The sequence below is a fragment of the Carcharodon carcharias genome, chromosome 7, assembly GCF_017639515.1.
Source record: "Carcharodon carcharias isolate sCarCar2 chromosome 7, sCarCar2.pri, whole genome shotgun sequence".
Classification (NCBI taxonomy): domain Eukaryota; kingdom Metazoa; phylum Chordata; class Chondrichthyes; order Lamniformes; family Lamnidae; genus Carcharodon; species Carcharodon carcharias.
In genome coordinates this window covers 46441681-46459852 of record NC_054473.1, presented here as the reverse complement: position 1 = coordinate 46459852, position 18172 = coordinate 46441681, and the positions used below count along the sequence as shown (strand labels likewise).

Here is an 18172-nt window from a genome sequence, read left to right as displayed (position 1 = left end):
ATGTATAAAGTGAAAAGTTGTGGTCCCAAAACTGACCCTTGCGGAACTCCACTAGTCACCGGCCGCCATCCTGAGAAGGACCCCTTATCCCCACTTTCTGCCTCCTGCCAGACAGCCAATCTTCTATCCATGCTAGTACCTTGTCTCTAACACCATGGGCTCTTATCTTACTGAGCAGCCTCCTGTGCAGCACTTGTCAAAGGCCTTCTGGAAGTCCAAGTAGATAAAATCCATTGGCTCTCCTTTGTCTAACCTACTCATTACCTCCTCAAAGAATTCTAACAGATTTGTCAGGCACGACCTCCCCTTGATGAAACCATGCTGACTTTGCCCTATTTTACCATGCACTTCCAAGTATTCTGAAATCTCATCCTTAATAATGGACTCTAAAATCTTACCAACGACTGAGGTCAGGCTAATCGGCCTGTAATTTCCTGTCTTTTGCCTCACTCCCTTCTTAAACAGGGGGGTTATATTAGCGATTTTCCAGTCCTCTGGGACCCTCCCTGACTCCAGTGATTCCTGAAAGATCACCACTAATGCCTCCACTATCTCTTCAGCTATCTCCTTCAGAACTCTGGGTTGTAATCCATCTGGCCCAGGTGATTTATCCACCTTCAGACCTTTCAGTTTTCCTAGCACCTTCTCTTTGGTAATGGCCACCATACTCACCTCTGCCCCCTGACTCTCTTGAACTTTGGGGATGTTACTCATGTCTTCCATTGTGAAGACTGACGCAAAGCACGTATTCAGTTCCTCCGCCATTTCTTTGTTCCCCACTACTACTTCTCCAGCATCATTTTCCAGCGGCCCAATCTCCACTTTTGCCTCTCTCTTACCCTGCACTCCTCAGATTGCAAGGGAAAATGGAGAAGTCCATCCGCCTTTAAGCTGAGGTGATAGCGCCGGCATGCCAATGTGCCAAGGCCAACACTGGCAGGATGGCGGCCAGCATAGGGACCTTGTTTCAGGACGTCGCTCCTGCACTGCTGCGCTGGCTGAATTCCATCACCGACGCTATAGCTGACCTCCAACAGTGTGTTCATGAAAGGGTTGCGGGGCAGCCCAATCTCATTCCAGCTATCCCTTCTCCTCAAGGAGTCAGCCAGGTACCCATAGGAAGGAGGATCAGCAGGTGTATCCCCCCCGGGTCATCCAACCAGGTAACGCCGGGAGTGTCCAGCCCATTCAAATGCCCTGTGACCACCAGCTCCAGTTCCACAGGCCGAGGAGGGTGCCACTTTTTTTTAATTCATTCACGGGATCTGGGCTTCGTTGGCTGGGCCAGCATTTATTCCCCATCCCGAGATGCCCTTCAGAAGGTGATGGTGAGCCACCTTCTTGAACCGCTGCAGTCCATGTGGTGTAGGTACATCCACAGGAAGGGAGTTCCAGGATTTTGACCCAGCGACAGTGAAGGAAGAGCAACATATTTGCAAGTCAATATGGTGAGTGACTAGGAGGGCAACTTCCAGGTGGTGGTATTCCCATCTATCTGCTGCCCTTGTCCTTCTAGATGGTAGCGGTCGTGGGTTTGGAAGGTGCTGTCTAAGGAGCCTTGGTGAATTCCTGCAGTGCATCTTGTAGATGATACACAGTGCTGTTATTGTCCCTCGGCGCTGGAGGGAGTGCATTTTTGTGGATGTGGTGCCAATCAAGCAGGCGGCTTTGTCCTGGACAATGTAAAGTTTCTTGAGTTTTGTGGGAGCTGCATTTATCCAGGTAAGTGGGGAGTATTCCATCATACTCCTGACTTGTGCCTTGTAGATGGTGGACAGGCTTTGGGGAATCAGGAGGTGAGTTACTCGTCACACTATTCCTAGCCTCTGACCTGCTCTTGTAGCCACAGTATTTATATGGCTAGTTCAGTTCAGTTTCTGGTCAATGGTAACTCCCAAGATGTTGATGGTGGGGGATTCAGTGATGGTAATGCCATTGAACATCGGTTGGATTCGCTCTTGTTGGAGATGATCATTGCCTGACACTAGTGTGACGCGAATGTTACTTGCCACTTGTCAGCCCCAAGCCTGGATATTGTCTAGATCTTGCTGCAGTTGGACATGGACTGCTTCAGTATCTGAGGAGTCGCAAATGATGCTGAACATTGTGCAATCATCAGCGAACATCCCCACTTCTGACCTTATGATAGAAGGAAGGTCATTGATTAAGCAGCTAAAGATGGTTGGGCCGAGGGCACTACCCTGAGGAACTCCTGCAGTGATGTTCTGGAGTTGAAATGACTGAACTCCAACAACCACAACCATCTCCCTTTGTGCTAGGTATGATTCCAAACAGTGGAGAGTTTTCCCACCGATTCCCATTGACTTCAGTTTTGCTAGGGCTCCTTGATGCCACACTCTGTCAAATGCGGCCTTGATGTCAAGGGCTCACTTCACCTCAGGAGTTCAGCTCTTTTGTCTATGTTTGAATCAGGGCTGTAATGAGGTCAGGAACTGAGCGGTCCTGGCGGAACCCAAGCTGGGCGTCAGCGAGAAGGTTATTGCTTCTTGAGTGCCGCTTGAAAGCACTGCTGATGATGCCTCCCATTACTTTTCTGATGATAGAGTATAGATTGATGGGGCGGTAATTGGCCAGGTTGGATTTGTCCTGCTTTTTGTGTGCAGGACAAATCTGGGCAATTTTCCACATAGCTGGGTAGATGCCAGAGCTGTTGTTGTACTGGAACAGCTTGGCTAAAGGGTGCAGCAAGTTCTGGAGCACAAGTCTTCAGTGCTATTGCTGGAATATTGTCAGGCCCCATAGCCTTTGCAGTGTCCAATGCCTTCAGCCGTTTCTTGATATCATGTAGGGTGAATCAAATCGGCTGAAGTCTGGCAGCTGTGATGCTGGGATCTCTGGAGGAGGCCGAGATGAATCATCCACTCGGCACTCAGGCTGAAGATTGTAGCTAATGCTTCAACCTAATATTTTGAACCGATGTGCAGGGCCCCTCCATTATTGAGGATGGCGATATTTGTGGAGCTTCCACCTTCAGTGAGTTGTTTAATTGTCCACTGGATGTGGCAGGACTGCAGAGCTTAGACCTGATCCTTTGGTTGTGGGATTGCTTAGCCTTGTCGATCACTATGCTGTATGGCACGCAAGTAGTCCTGTGTTATAACTTCATGAGGTTGACACCACATTTTTAGGTATGCCTGGTGCTGCTCCTGGCATGCCCTCCTATACTCTTCATTGAACCAGGGTTGATCCCCTGGCTTGATGGTAATGGTAGAGTGGGGGGTATGCCAGACCATCAAAATCTATCCCATTTAGCACAGTGGTAGAGCTACACAGCACAATGGAGGGTATCCTCAGTGTGAAGGTGGGACTTCATCTCCACAACAATACTGTCATGGATAGATGTATCTACGGCAGGCAGGTTGGTGAGGGTGAGATCAAGTATGTTTTTCCCTCGAGTTGGTTCCCTCACCACTTGCCGCAGACCCAGTCTAGCAGCTATGTCATTCAGGACTTGACCAACTCAGTCAGTAGTGGTGCTACTGAGCCACTCTTGATGATGGACATTGAAGTTCCCCACCCTGCGCCCTTGCCACCCTCAGTGCTTCCTCCAAACGGTGTTCAACATGGAGGAACACTGATTCATTAGCTGGGGGAGGGCGGTACGTGATAATCAGCAGGAGGTTTCCTTGCCCATTTTTGACACTAGCCCCCAGATGTTAGTAAGGAGGACTCTGCACGGTCGACAGGGTTGAGATTGCCATTGTCATTTCCAGTGCCTAGGTCGATGCCAGGTGGTCTGTCCGGTTTCATTCCTCCAGGTCTCAGCCCTCCAGACGACACCCGCCAGGTCCATCACCGACAGGGTGTCAGACAGGCTGCCTCCACCTCTGCTGTGAGTGGCCGGGGAGTACCGAGATGTAGCGGCAGGGTTAGGAAAGTTAAGAAGATGTAACTCTTTCGAGTACAAACACGTTTCCATCTGTTTCAGATGAAGTTACATTGTTTCATAGTGTTGCCAATGTGAGATTTGAACTCTTGATAATCTTTTAAATGAAAACCAAATCAACAAAATTGGGATAAATCAGGCACAGCCCGTAATTCAGGTCAGCTGTAAAACCAAGAACAAAAATTTAAAGGAACCTTACAAACTTTAAATCAAAATGTGATTAAAGGGGTCAACAAAACACCCCAGTCCCCGCGGTGCCCACCGAGCACGGAAGGCCTCGAGAGTGCCAGCAGACACCGCGTGCTCCTTCTCCAGGGACATCCGGCAGCGAACTTAGCCGCGGAAGAGGGACAAACAATCGGGCAGAACTCCCCCATCGATCGCCCGCTGCCTGGACCTGTTAATGGCCAACTTGGCCAGGCCCAGGAGCAGGTTCACGAGGAGGTCCTCCTCCTTCCGACCCCCTTCCGCACCGGATGTCCATAGATCAGGAGCGTGGGGCTGAAGTGCAAACAAAACATCAATAAAAGGTTTTTCAAATAACTAAAAAGGGAGTGCAGCCTACAACACCCTATGTATACAAGGTCCACGGACTCCACAAGACCGCAAAAAGGGCACGTGTCCTGAGAGTCCGTGAACCTATGCATCTTCTTATTATAGGGGACTGCTGCATGCAACACCCTCCAACCCAGGTCCCCGATAGAAAGGGCGAGGACACCTCCGTAGAGGGCCTCCCATCGGGGGCCTCCGCCGCCGGACGGCAACAAGGCACGCCAGGGCGTGTCCGGTCGACGGACAAGGGCGAGAAAATGGAAGGTGTGCAGCAGCAGTCCATACAAAAAGCCCCTCTTTGCCATGCCAAAAGGCACGGAGGGCATGTCCCCGAGGCGGCTCATATTGCGGGGCACCAGCACCCGAAGGAGGGTTCGGGGCTTGGGGCCAATGTGGAATTCTGTCCGAACAGGGGAACGTTCAGACGGAAGACCACCGCGCACCTGGGCCACCTCAAGACCCAAAATAACGTCGGGTCCGAGCACGACCGTTCTCAGGTCTTGGATGGCATCGGCTGCGACCTGGACACTCACAGACGCACGACGCGCCAACTCCTGCGGGAGCATCCAGCCCAGTCCTCCGCCACCCAGCACGTCCCCGATCCTGGTCACCCCTGTGGCCACAGCCCTCCTCTCCGCCAACCACTGAAAAGGACGGAGGGGCGGATTCCTGAGCAGCGGCTCTCTGACGATAGCTGCTACTCCTGACAGGGGAGAGCTGTGTCGCGAGGCGACCACTTTCCAGACTTTGATCAGGTCCTGGTAAAAGACGGGCAACGCCTGCAAGGAGCCACCGAGGCCCAGCTGTTCTATAAACAGGAGCTGCACGTCATAATTCAGGCCGTGCACCTGACGGAAGAAATACGTCGCCAGGGCACACCATCTAGGAGGAGGCTCGACGTAGAGGTATCGCTGCAGGGTCTGAAGGCGGAAAGTCGCCACCTGTGTGCGTAGGCACACTAGCGCCTGACCACCCTCCCTAAGCGGGAGACTCAGAACCTCGGCAGCGACCCAGTGCAATCTTTTGTCCCAGAAGAAGTCGACTAACAATCTCTGGATTCTTGTGACAAAGTCCGGGGGAGGGGTCAAAGTGACCAACCGATACCACAACATGGCGGTGATTAGCTGGTTTATGACCAGAACTCAACCTCGGTAAGATAGCACTCGGAGCAGTCCTGTCCAGCGCCACAGGCGAGTGGTGACTTTCGTCTCCAGTTCCTGCCAGTTTGCCGGCCAGGATTCCTCAGCGGGGCAGAGATGGACCCCCAGGTAGAGGAGGCTGGTCCTGCTCCAGGTGAAAGACCTGAGCTCCTCGGGTAGGGGATCTATCTGCCACTGACCGACCAGGAGTCCAGAACATTTCTCCCAGTTGATCCTGGCAGAAGAAGCGGCAGAGTAGACCTCCTGGCACTCGCGCATCCTCCGCAGGTCAGCCGGGTCACTAAACATAAGGAGCACGTCATCGGCGTAAGCCGAAAGGACCACCCCGATGCCCGGCCCGCGCAGAACCAAACCCAACAACCGCCTCCGCAAGAGGCGCAGGAAAAGCTCCACGCAAATAGAATACAACTGGCCAGACAGGGGGCAGCCCTGACGTACCCCTCTCCCAAAGCGAAGGGGCGCCATCAGGGACCCGTTAACCTTCACTAGACACTCCGCGGTGGTGTACAGAAGTCGGATCCGGGCGACAAAATGCGTCCCGAACCCGAACGCTCGCAGAGTTCCGAGTAAGTATCCGTGATCCACTCTGTCGAACGCCTTCTCCTGATCGAGAGACAGGAAGGCGCTCGACAGACCAGCCCTCTGGGAATGGTGGATGATGTCCCGAACCAGATGGATGTTATCATAAATGGTTCGGTCCGGGACGGTGTAAGACTGGTCAGGGTGGATCATGTGGTCCAGCACGGTGCCGAGCCGAGAAGACATGGCTCGGGCGAAGATTTTGTAGTCCGTGCTGAGGAGGGAGACCGGGCGCCAGTTTTTAAGAAGGCGGAGATCCCCCTTCTTCGGCAGCAGGGCAATCACGGTCCTGCGCCACGAAAGGGGCATCTCCCCGGTAGCAATGCTCTTCCCCAGGACCCCTGCGAAGTCACTCCCCAAGACGTCCCAGAACGCCCTGAAGAACTCCACGGTCAGCCCGTCTAGTCCCGGGGATACAAACATGTTTCCATCTGTTTTCAAATGAAGTTACATTGTTTCATAGTTTGCCATTGTGAGATTTGAACTCTTGATAATCTTTTAAATGAAAACCAAATCAACAAAATTGGGATAAATCAGGCACAGCCCGTAATTCAGGTCAGCTGTAAAACCAAGGACAAAGTTTAAAGGAACCTTACAAACTTTAAATCAAAATGTGATTAAAGGGGTCAACAAAACACCCCAGTCCCCACGGTGCCCACCGAGCACGGAAGGCCTCGAGAGTGTCAGCAGACACCGCATGCTCCCTCTCCAGGGACATCCGGCAGCGAACGTAGCCGCGGAAGAGGGACAAACAATCGGGCGGGACTCCCCCATCGATCGCCCGCTGCCTGGACCTGTTAATGGCCAACTTGGCCAGGCCCAGGAGCAGGTTCACGAGGAGGTTCTCCTCCTTCCTGACCCCCTTCCGCACCGGGTTGCCCAGTACCAAAACCACTTGGCTATTTAGGCCAAGCAAAGGGTAACTCTTTCGAGTACAAACACGTTTCCATCTGTTCCTATTCAGGTGAAGTTACATTGTTTCATAGTTTGCCATTGTGAGATTTGAACTCTTGATCTTGGGGTTACAAACCCAGTACCATAACCACTTGGCTATTTAGGCCAAGCGGAATGCTTCACGAATTTGCATGTCATCCTTGCGCAGGAGCCATGCTAATCTTCTCTGTATCATTCCAATTTTAGTATATGTGCTGCCGAAGCGAGCACGGAGATGTAACTCTTTCGAATACAAACCCGTTTCCATCTGTTTCAGATGAAGTTACATTGTTTCATAGTTTGCCATTGTGAGATTTGAACTCTTGATCTTGGGGTTACAAACCCAGTACCATAACCACTTGGCTATTTAGGCCAAGCAAAATCAACATGTCTTCAATGGTTGTTCGGTGTGGCATATATAACTCTTTCGAGTACAAACACATTTCCATCTGTTCCTATTCAGATGAAGTTACATTGTTTGCCATTGTGAGATTTGAACTTCTTGATCTTGGGGTTACAAACCCAGTACCATAACCACTTGGCTATTTAGGCCAAGCCCCCTCAAGAAGATGTAACTCTTTCAAGTACAAACACATTTCTATCTGTTCCTATTCAGATGATGTTACATTGTTTCATAGTTTGCCATTGTGAGATTTGAATTCTTGATCTTGGGGTTATAAGCCCAGTACCATAACCACTTGGCTATGTAGGCCAAGCCCCCTCAAGAAGGTATAACTCTTTTGAGTTAAAACCAACAAAACCAAATTAACAAAATTGGGATAAATCAGGCACAGCCCCTAATTTGGGTCAGCTGTAGAACCAAGAACAAAGTTTAAAGGAAACTTACAAACTTTAAATCAAAATGTGATTAGAGGGGTCAACAAAACACCCCAGTCCCCGCGGTGCCCACCGGGCACGGAAGGCCTCGAGAGTGCCAGCAGACACCGCGTGCTCCTTCTCCAGGGACATCCGGCAGCGAACTCAGCCGCGGAAGAGGGACAAACAATAGGGCGGACTCCCCCGTCGATCGCCCGCTGCCTGGACCTGTTAATGGCCAACTTGGCCAGGCCCAGGAGCAGGTTCACGAGGAGGTCCTCCTTCTTCCCGACCCCCTTCCGCACCGGGTGTCCATAGATCAGGAGTGTGGGACTGAAGTGCAAACAAAACATCAATAAAAGGTTTTTCAAATAACTAAAAAGGGAGTGCAGCCTACCACACTCTATATATGCATGGTCCACGGACTCCACAAGACCGCAAAAAGGGCATGTGTCCTGAGAGTCCGTGAACCTATGCATTCTCCTATTATAGGGGACTGCTGCATGCAACACCCTCCAACCCAGGTCCCCGATAGAAAGGGGGAGGATACCTCCGTAGAGGGCCTCCCATCGGGGCCTCCGCCACCGAACGGCAACAAGGCACGCCAGGGCATGTCCAGGCGGCGGACAAGGGCGAGAAAATGGAAGGTGTGCAGCAGCAGTCCGTACAAAAAGCTCCTCTTTGCCATGCCAAAAGGCACAGAGGGCATGTCCCCGAGGCGGCTCATATTGCGGGGCACCAGCACCCGAGGGAGGGTTCGGGGCTTGGGGCCAATGTGGAATTCCGTCCGAACAGGGGAACGCTCAGACGGAAGACCACCGCGCACCTGGGCCACCTCAAGACCCAAAATAACATCGGGTCTGAGCACGACCGTTCTCAGGTCTTGGATGGCATCGGCTGCGACCTGGACACTCACAGACGCACGACGCGCCAACTCCTGCGGGAGCATCCAGCCTAGTCCTCCGCCACCCAGCACGTCCCCGATCCTAGTCAGCCCTGCGGCCACAGCCCTCCTCTCCGCCAACCACTGAAAGGGACGGAGGGGCGGATTTCTGAGCAGCGGCTCTCTGACGATAGCCGCTACTCCTGACAGGGGAGAGCTGCGTCGCAAGGTGACCATATTCCAGACTTTGATCAGGTCCTGGTAAAAGACGGGCAATGCCTGCAAGGAGCCACTGAGGCCCGTCTATTCTATAAACAGGAGCTGCACGTCATAAGAAGATGTAACTCTTTCGAGTACAATCCCGTTTCCATCTGTTTCAGATGAAGGCACATTGTTTCATAGTTTGCCATTGTGAGAATTGAACTCTTGCTAATCTTTTAAAATGAAAACAATTAAACTAAATCAACAAAATTGGGATAAATCAGGCACAGCCCCTAATTCAGGTCAGCTGTAAAACCAAGGACAAAGTTTAAAGGAACCTTACAAACTTTAAATCAAAATGTGATTAAAGGGGTCAACAAAACACCCCAGTCCCCGCGGTGCCCACCGAGCACGGAAGGCCTCGAGCGTGTCAGCAGACACCGCGTGCTCCCTCTCCAGGGACATCCGGCAGCGAACTTAGCCGCGGAAGAGGGACAAACAATCGGGCAGAACTCCCCCGTCGATCGCCCGCTGCCTGGACCTGTTAATGGCCAACTTGGCCAGGCCCAGGAGCAGGTTCACGAGGAGGTCCTCCTCCTTCCCGACCCCCTTCCGCACCGGGTGCCCATAGATCAGGAGCGTGGGGCTGAAGTGCAAACAAAACATCAATAAAAGGTTTTTCAAATAACTAAAAAGGGAGTGCAGCCTACAACACCCTATGTATACATGGTCCACGGACTCCACAAGACCGCAAAAAGGGCACGTGTCCTGAGAGTCCGTGAACCTATGCATCCTCTTACTATACGGGACTGCTGCATGCAACACCCACCAACCCAGGTCCCCGATAGAAAGGGGGAGGACACCTCCGTAGAGGGCCTCCCATATCAACATGTCTTCAATGGTTGTTCGGTGTGGCATATATAACTCTTTCGAGTACAAACACATTTCCATCTGTTCCTATTCAGATGAAGTTACATTGTTTGCCATTGTGAGATTTGAACTTCTTGATCTTGGGGTTACAAACCCAGTACCATAACCACTTGGCTATTTAGGCCAAGCGGAATGCTTCACGAATTTGCGTGTCATCCTTGCGCAGGGGCCATGCTAATCTTCTCTGTATCGTTCCAATTTTAGTATATGTGCTGCCGAAGCGAGCACGGAGATGTAACTCTTTTTGAGTACAAACCCGTTTCCATCTGTTTCAGATGAAGTTACATTGTTTCATAGTTTGCCATTGTGAGATTTGAACTCTTAATCTTGGGGTTACAAACCCAGTACCATAACCACTTGGCTATTTAGGCCAACTCTTTCGAGTACAAACACGTTTCCATCTGTTCCTATTCAGGTGAAGTTACATTGTTTCATAGTTTGCCATTGTGAGGTTTGAACTTTTGATCTTGGGGTTACAAACCCAGTACCATAACCACTTGGCTATTTAGGCCACTTGCACTGAGCACGGAGATGTAACTCTTTCGAGTACAAACCCGTTTCCATCTGTTTCAGATGAAGTTACATTGTTTCATAGTTTGCCATTGTGAGATTTGAACTCTTGTTCTTGGGGTTACAAACACAGTATCATAACCACTTGGCTATTTAGGCCAAGCAAAATTCCCCCAGTTGCTGTATTGGGTGTCCAACACATGTTCCCGAAGCACCGCTGCTGACTTTGTAACTCTTTCGAGTACAAACATGTTTCCAGATGAAGTTACATTGTTTCATAGTTTGCCATTGTAAGATTTGCACTCTTGATACTCTTTTTTTTGAGTAAACCTGTTTCCATCTGTTTCAGATGAAGTTACATTGTTTCATAGTTTGCCATTGTGAGATTTGAACTCTTGATCATGGGGTTACAAACCCAGTACCATAACCACTTGGCTATTTAGGCCACTTGCACTGAGCACGGAGATGTAGTTACACAGCCTGGGCATGGGTATTAATCGCTTGTACATAATGTTCATTATTGTAAATAAACTCCCAAGAATGACTCCATGCCTATAGCTCTTTGTTCTGATAATCAGTGCTCATGTCACTTAGATGTGAAATCTTGTAATGGGCGCAGCAGACGATGATGATGCATGACACCTCTGTGGACTATATTTCAGGGCTCCAGCAGACCACTGGGGACCTCATTTTTAGCATCCCAATGATCTGCTCCACCAAGTTCCGAGTTATAGCATGAGCCACATTATACCTTCGCTCTGCTGCAGTCTGAAGCCGCCACACGGATGTCATCAGCCACGTCCTCTGTGGGTAGGCCTTCTCCCTGAGGAGCCAACACTGCAGCCTCTGTGGACCCTGGAAGATGTCAGGGATCTGTGACTGACTGAGAATGTAGGAGCCATGGACACTCCCTGGAAACCGTGTGCAGACCTGCAGGATGCATTTGTGGTGGTTGCACACCAGCTGCACATTCAGCGAATGGAGGCCCTTGAGGTTGACATAGTTGACCGGTTATTGCAATAGAGATCTGAGCACCATGTGAATGCAACCGATCACACCCTGAACCTGTGGGAAACCCAAGATCTGGGCAAATCCAATCACTTTTGCATCCTGGCTCTCCTGGTCCCGGGCGAAACGCACAAAGTTGTGTGCCCTCACGAAGTTGGTATTCGTGACCTCATGAATGCATTTGTGGGTGGAGGCCTGTGACATCCCACTGAGGTCACCTATGGAGCCCTGAAAGGAGCCACTGGCATAGAAATTGAGCTCCACGGTCACTTTCACGGCCACTGGCAGTGGATGCCCTCCGTGTCCCCGTGGTGCCAAATCCTGCAGTAGCTGGCAGACGTAACCAACCAGTTCCCTAGACATGCGTAGTCTTCGATGATACTGGTTCTCGGTCTTCTGCAGGAATGAAAGGCAGTGTCTATAAACCCTGGGCCTAGCTAGGCACCAATCAATGATGGCTTGCTGTGGCTCTTCAGCGGCGTGTGAGGGAGCCCCAGCCATCCCTTTTTCCAGAGGATGCTGTTCACTTGAACCATCAGGGAGACTGGTCCAAACCTGAATGATGACATTGCAAGGGGCTGTGAGCACCCCCACCAGTGATTGCTCCATGGCCAGCTTTCACAAAGAGATTGTACAACTTGCTCGGTTAACTATTCTGCAGTCCACTAAAATGCTCATTAGTTTGCAGTCTGTGCCCAAGGGATGAAAAGCTCCGGAGCACTTGATGGTACTTTCATGCCTCTGCATTGCTTGAATGGACAGCTAAGCTAGAGGCCTTACTTCATGCATGTTAATGTGGCTACGTCTGAACTGTCTCAGCAGCAGAGGAATGATCACTTTATACAAGGTTTCCCTAATGCATGTCCACTTCCCTCCCTCCACACTCTGCATGTGTTTGTGCACTCCCTTCAACCACAGGGCAGCTCTTGCCCCCATACCCCCAATGCGTCTCAACCGCAGCGCAGCCCCTGTCCCCACCCCCAAACCACCTCGATGGCAGGGGAACCCTTGCCCCCCCAACTCCAACGTGCCTCAGCCTTGAAGCCTAACTGGTGACCTGGGCGAGTGCTCCGCAATGTTACTGTGCACTCACCTCCGAGTTCCCCTCAAAGTGCAGCCCGCCAAGTGCATGCCTTTTATGTGCTGTCGTGAAACATGTCGGCATGCAATCATGCCAACATGGGCGGACGATCCAGCAGGGTGGGGGAATGATTCCAGCGGGCTGGCCTTATAAGGATATGGAGATGTTCCCAACGTCCGATGGCAGGAAACGTGGCCCACCATTGACAGGTTGAGTGGATGATCACAAACTGGCTTCATGACGTCGTGAAACAGATTTCTGGCCTTCCCACCATATTACCCGCTCATGCTGCCATGCACGCCCAATGCCAGCAGGCATGGAAAATTCCACTCTCAGTGTTTTGTTTATTCATTCATTGATGTAGGCATTGCTGATAGGGTTGGCATTTATTTCCCATCCCTAAATGAGAAGATGGTGGTGAGAAGATGACCCTCTTGAGCTGCTACAGTCCATATAGAGTAGGTAAACCCACAGTGCTGTTAAGGAGGGAGTTGCAGGATTTTCACCAAATAACAGTGAAGGAATGGTGATATATTTCCATGTCAGGATGGTGTTCAACAAGGTGGGGAACTTATGGTGTTCCCATGTGTCTGCTGCCCTGGTTCTTCTTGGTAGGAGTGATGTGTTTGGAAAGTGCTGTGGAAAAAGCCTTTGGAAGTTCCTACAGCACACCTTGTGGCTGGTACACACTGCTGCCACAGTGCGCTAGCGGTAGAGGGATTCAGGCCCAGATTTTCAACATGACAGAGAGCATCTCCATCGTGGCGAAAATGGTGGAAGTGCCCGAAAATCATAAATCCCACTCCACAAACACGGCATTTCTTATTTTTACAGGGGCGGGAATAGTGGCAGTTCACTCTTCACGCTAGTGCAGTTTATGGGGACAGCTGACAATATAATCATCGTCTGCCTCCACTGAAGTCAGATTTTGGTAGCCCAGGAGCGTGAAACCTGAAGTGTGTAGAGTAGACCTGTTAAGAGCAGGTTTGAACTCTGTGGATTCATTTGGATGGCCAGTTAATTTTCTGGTCAATGGTAGCCCTCAGGATGTTGATGCTGAGGATTCAGTGAAGGTAATGCAGTTGAATGTCAACAGGAGATTATTATTTTCCCTCTTCTTGGAGATGGGCATTTCCTGGCACTTGTGTGGTGACAATGACCATTTCCAACAAGAGTGTAAATCATAACTTTGCACAAAAGTGGAATTGAGTTATTATGCTACCAGAATAGGGATATATTACCAAGAATGAAAATGCCATTTCACTATATTATGGCCAGGATTTCACAGACCTCCCACCTGGTGGAATATTACAGTCCCGCTGAACAGAATGAAGATTTAAATAGCTCGCCGCATCCGCCAGGGGAGATGGCGCCATGGGACCGTAAAATCCTGGCCTATGTATAATTGCCCTTTTTCGAATATAAAAAAAACTAAACGTCTCATTAAAACCTACTAAAGAAGCTAATGAGCAGTTAACAAAAACTATAATTTAAAACAGGAGGAGCAGAGTAATGTCTCTGGGAAATCCATATGAGACGCCCTATCTATCCTCATCAGGACCCATCCAAATCACAGGGAAGTGGTTATTTGAATGTAAGAGGAAGGCACCCACGCCAGTGCTGGTGTTATTTGAATGCCTGCCCACATACCCAGTGAGATTTCAGAGGATTAAGCAGCCCCATTGGTGTGGGTAGACAGGGGCACAGGTTAGTCTGGCCTGAGGAAATTTAATGGGAAGAAATTTCTCCAAAGGCCCTCACTTATCTCACCATATCCAAATGGTTACAGATGTCTTTTAGATTGACTGCTATTGGAAAGTGATATTGTGGGGCACATGCAGTCCTGTACAAAAAATACAACTGCTTTATTTTAGTTCATCCAATGCTGCACAATATTAACGAAGCACTGTTGTAACCATTAGTTTCAGCTTCTTTATTTTAGTTCGATAACTGCATTAGCATACAAAGTAATTTCCAACATAAAAATAATTTTCCTGTTGTTACAATAAAGGCAATATCATTTTGAATCACCAGAGGGCGATGTCACCTTTGTTACTATATGAAAGGGTCAAGTGAATAAACAACCTGGTGATGACAGAGCCAAGAAAATGTGATCCGGTTACTTCAAGGGCAAGGATTCAGAACACAGAAATCTATAACAGAAGAAATACAATCTATTTTTCTGCAAATCGTTTAATTTTATTGTACATTAAATTCCTTGCTGTTTCACATAATTGGAAACATCAACCCGAAGGGGACAGGAGCAGCAGGTAAGTTTCTTCTCATCCATCAAAAGCCAGTGGACCCCAAGGCTGAAGCTGTCTTCCTGTTTCTGGTCTCAGCTCACAATCCTGCCAGAGATTGGACTGGTCTTTGGATTGTGCCCGGTCCGTGCTAATGTTCCGCTGTATCAAATGTGGATCATCCTGTAATATTTAATTGAGGAAGAAAGGGACAGCACATTGCCTAAGTCAATAGCATGATTGCAAGGAAATATTTGCAGACAACTGAGTGATAAGACATTAAGAGAGAATTTCCTCAGGGTTTCTCCTGTTCATTCACAATATTTCCCCATGCTTTCAGTGCTACCTTTGCTAAAGTGACAGCAGGCAAACAGGCGAAAACCATTAACATTCACTCTTACTGTTAATTAATCAGTAACAGGCCAAAATCTTTGGGCAGGATCTTTACCTCATCGGGCGGGTGCAGCAGGTGTCCCAGGAGCAGTCGCGAAACCGACCTCCACCCGCGATCGGGCCCTGACCGCAATCTCACACTTGGTGGCCAATTAACGGAGAGCCAGTGTGAACCATGCGCCGCAGCGCTCAGTGCTGCCGGGGTGGGGACAGGTGGGAGGGCGAGAGCGGAAGTTTGCGCATGCGCGAAAGTGCATGCACTGCAAGCTCCCTAAAGGCACAGAGCTGCCTCAGGGAGTTGAAGAATTTTAAAAACATAAATACAAAATTTAAAAATGTTAAAAACATGTCCCCTTATGTGACTATGTCACATGAGCAGGGATATGTTATAAATGAGATTTAAACGTTTTTATTTTATTTTAAATTCCTTTTGGAAACCTCATCCTGCCCGTGGATGAGGTTTCATAAAAAATCCAAAGGCCACCTGGCTGATTTGCCTGCCCGCCAACTATAAGGTTGGACAGGCAGCGAAAAATTACATTTAATTATTATTTTAATTGCCTTAATAGGCCTGTTAATTGTCAGCAGGTGCGCTGCTGACTCCCGTGCATGTCCGCCGACCGAAATATTGTGTGAGTGCGTGATGACTTTCAGGACGCTCGAGGTATTTTTCGTCATCGCGAGGTATTTTTCTCCCGTTTGGGTCGGGAGCGCGCCCACCCGAGTGAAAAATTCTGCCCTTGTGTTTTTGTACAAAGAAGAACCATGTGTACAACCAGAAGTGTAACGTTGCCAGCAATGAGGAATGGCTAGCATTAGGCTCCTGGGCAGACACACGAGAGAATCTGTGGGAGGTGGAGAATTGGGATTGCACTCATTTTTTATTTGTTCATGGGGTGTGGATGCTGCTAGCAAAACAGCAGCAGCTACATTTTATTTTATTCATTCATAGGATGTGGGCATTGCTGGCTGGCCCTAATTGCCCTTGTGCAGTTGTCAATCAACCATATTGCTGTGGGTCTGGAGTCACATGTAGGCTAGGCACACAGGCCAGATTTCCTTCCCCTAACTAGATGGGTTTTTACAACAGCCTGTTTTAATCAGTCTTTTAATACTAGTCTCTGGATTACCAGTCAAGTGACAATACCACTATGCCGTCAACTCCCCCATGTGCATCTAACTTTATAACTACAGAAGAACTTGCCCCTAGAGGCTCCCTGCACTGCTAACTCATTGGTTTACACAGATCATGTGAGCTTACAACACAGGATTATTCTTAAATCTAAATTCCTATATTTATCAGAACTATAATTACTACATTCCTCCCCCTTTAACTTTTCTATACACTTTGTATTTACAAGGATATTTATCACATGACATTACAATATTTACATAAGTCATGAAATTACAAGTTCAGGCTTTCGGTTATTATCCTGATCTGTGTGGAACGGCGTAGCTCTACAGCTTCCGAACCTTTGGCAGAAACCACATTCTCTGGAGCCGCATTAACATCAGGTACTTCATTAGGCACAGGCAGTTCAGTGTAGTCAACTCCAACAGAGACATCAGGCATGTCCATCCTTGGTTGAGCAACTTCAACAGGAGCCACAGATTCAGCAATGGTTACAGATAGAACGTCATTTTGTTGGGGTATCACCCTTCTTCTTAACTGATCCATGTGCTTATGGGTGATCCAGCTCTCCACTTCCACATGGTATAACAATGGTCCGGTCACAGAGCTTACTTTACCAGGTAACCACTTTGGTCCTCCACTGAAATTCCTTATTTACTGCTTCTCCAACAGTAAATTGTCACTCATGACTGTGCAAATCATGAGTCGATTTTTGGTTCCCTTGACTTTTCTCCACCTTCCCCTCCAAATAGGGAAATATCAGGCTTAGTCTTGTTCGAAGATGGCGCCTCATTAGTAATGCTGCATCCTCTTCCTACATGTCCTCTTCTTTCTACTATAGAGTTTAGTCTCGGCTTTCTTATAGACTTTACCGTCAGCCAGACTTCTCACAGATGAAGTTTCAACTTGTCTTAGTTCAGTAGTTGAGCCACCCAGGATTTCATTATCTACTCATATCTTGGAAAGTTCTATGACTTTTGCTTTCAAAGCCTCTTTAGCTTCATTCAGGTGATTCTTCAGCTCTCCTGTCTCCTTCTTGTATCTGTTGGCTTCCTCCTGGAACCTTGAACATTGTTGCGTCTTGTTTGCCAACTGGTTCTTCATTTTGTTCAGAGTGACGTTAAATGCTTCCTGTTTCTCTTCGAAATTTTCCAGAGGTACAAGCTTTGACCTTAAATCTCCATCCCATGCCATTCCATCTTGCTTATGCCATCATCCCTCCCATGCCATACCCATCCCATTCCTTTCATCCTTCTTATCATCCTCATCCCTTTCTCTATCTCAATTCTTCTTCCTATGCCACCTCAACCTCATTTCATACCTCCCATGCCATTCCCCTCTATGCCCTTCCTTCCCCTAATGCCATTACCCCTGCTCCATGCCCTCCCTCCCCCCCCCACCACTCAGCCCCATGCTCTCCAGTCAGAGTAACTTTGTTGTTGGGCTTGCCTTACCTTCCACAATTCTTTTTCTCCTTCAACAATCTCCAACCCACCTCTACCCACACACACTCCAGTCAACAACACAAGAACAGTTATGCCTCAATGCAGCAACTACTGACCAGGAAAAACAAGGCTCCGAGGTATGGGGGGAGATGGGTATCAAAGAGCATCTGGACAAACACAGCTTCGAGCCCTGTTCTTCACACTTTCTAATCTTTCAGTCTACATTCATCAGAAGAAGTTGAAATGTCTCCCATGCATTGTTACACTCAGTATATATGGTACTTTTGTGTGTTGCAGTAAAATGTTACAATTTCTATTTAGCCAATTGTCATCCCTCAGGTGCAAAGCTTCATTTGATCAACATCTGACCAATCAAAACAGTCCGGACAGGCAAAAACT

At 48.9% G+C, this 18172-nt stretch overlaps 1 protein-coding gene and 2 non-coding genes across 3 annotated transcripts in view; all 3 read right to left on the bottom strand.

The window, feature by feature from the left end:
• The window catches only part of synpr (synaptoporin), a 563003-nt gene that overhangs the window by 407820 nt on the left and 137011 nt on the right, over positions 1 to 18172 (bottom strand). The window lies entirely within an intron of this gene.
• On the bottom strand, positions 7256 to 7362 carry LOC121280595. The gene has a single exon (XR_005943649.1). It is a non-coding gene; the product is annotated as a U6 spliceosomal RNA (small nuclear RNA).
• On the bottom strand, positions 10083 to 10189 carry LOC121280656. Its single transcript, XR_005943683.1, has one exon. It is a non-coding gene; the product is annotated as a U6 spliceosomal RNA (small nuclear RNA).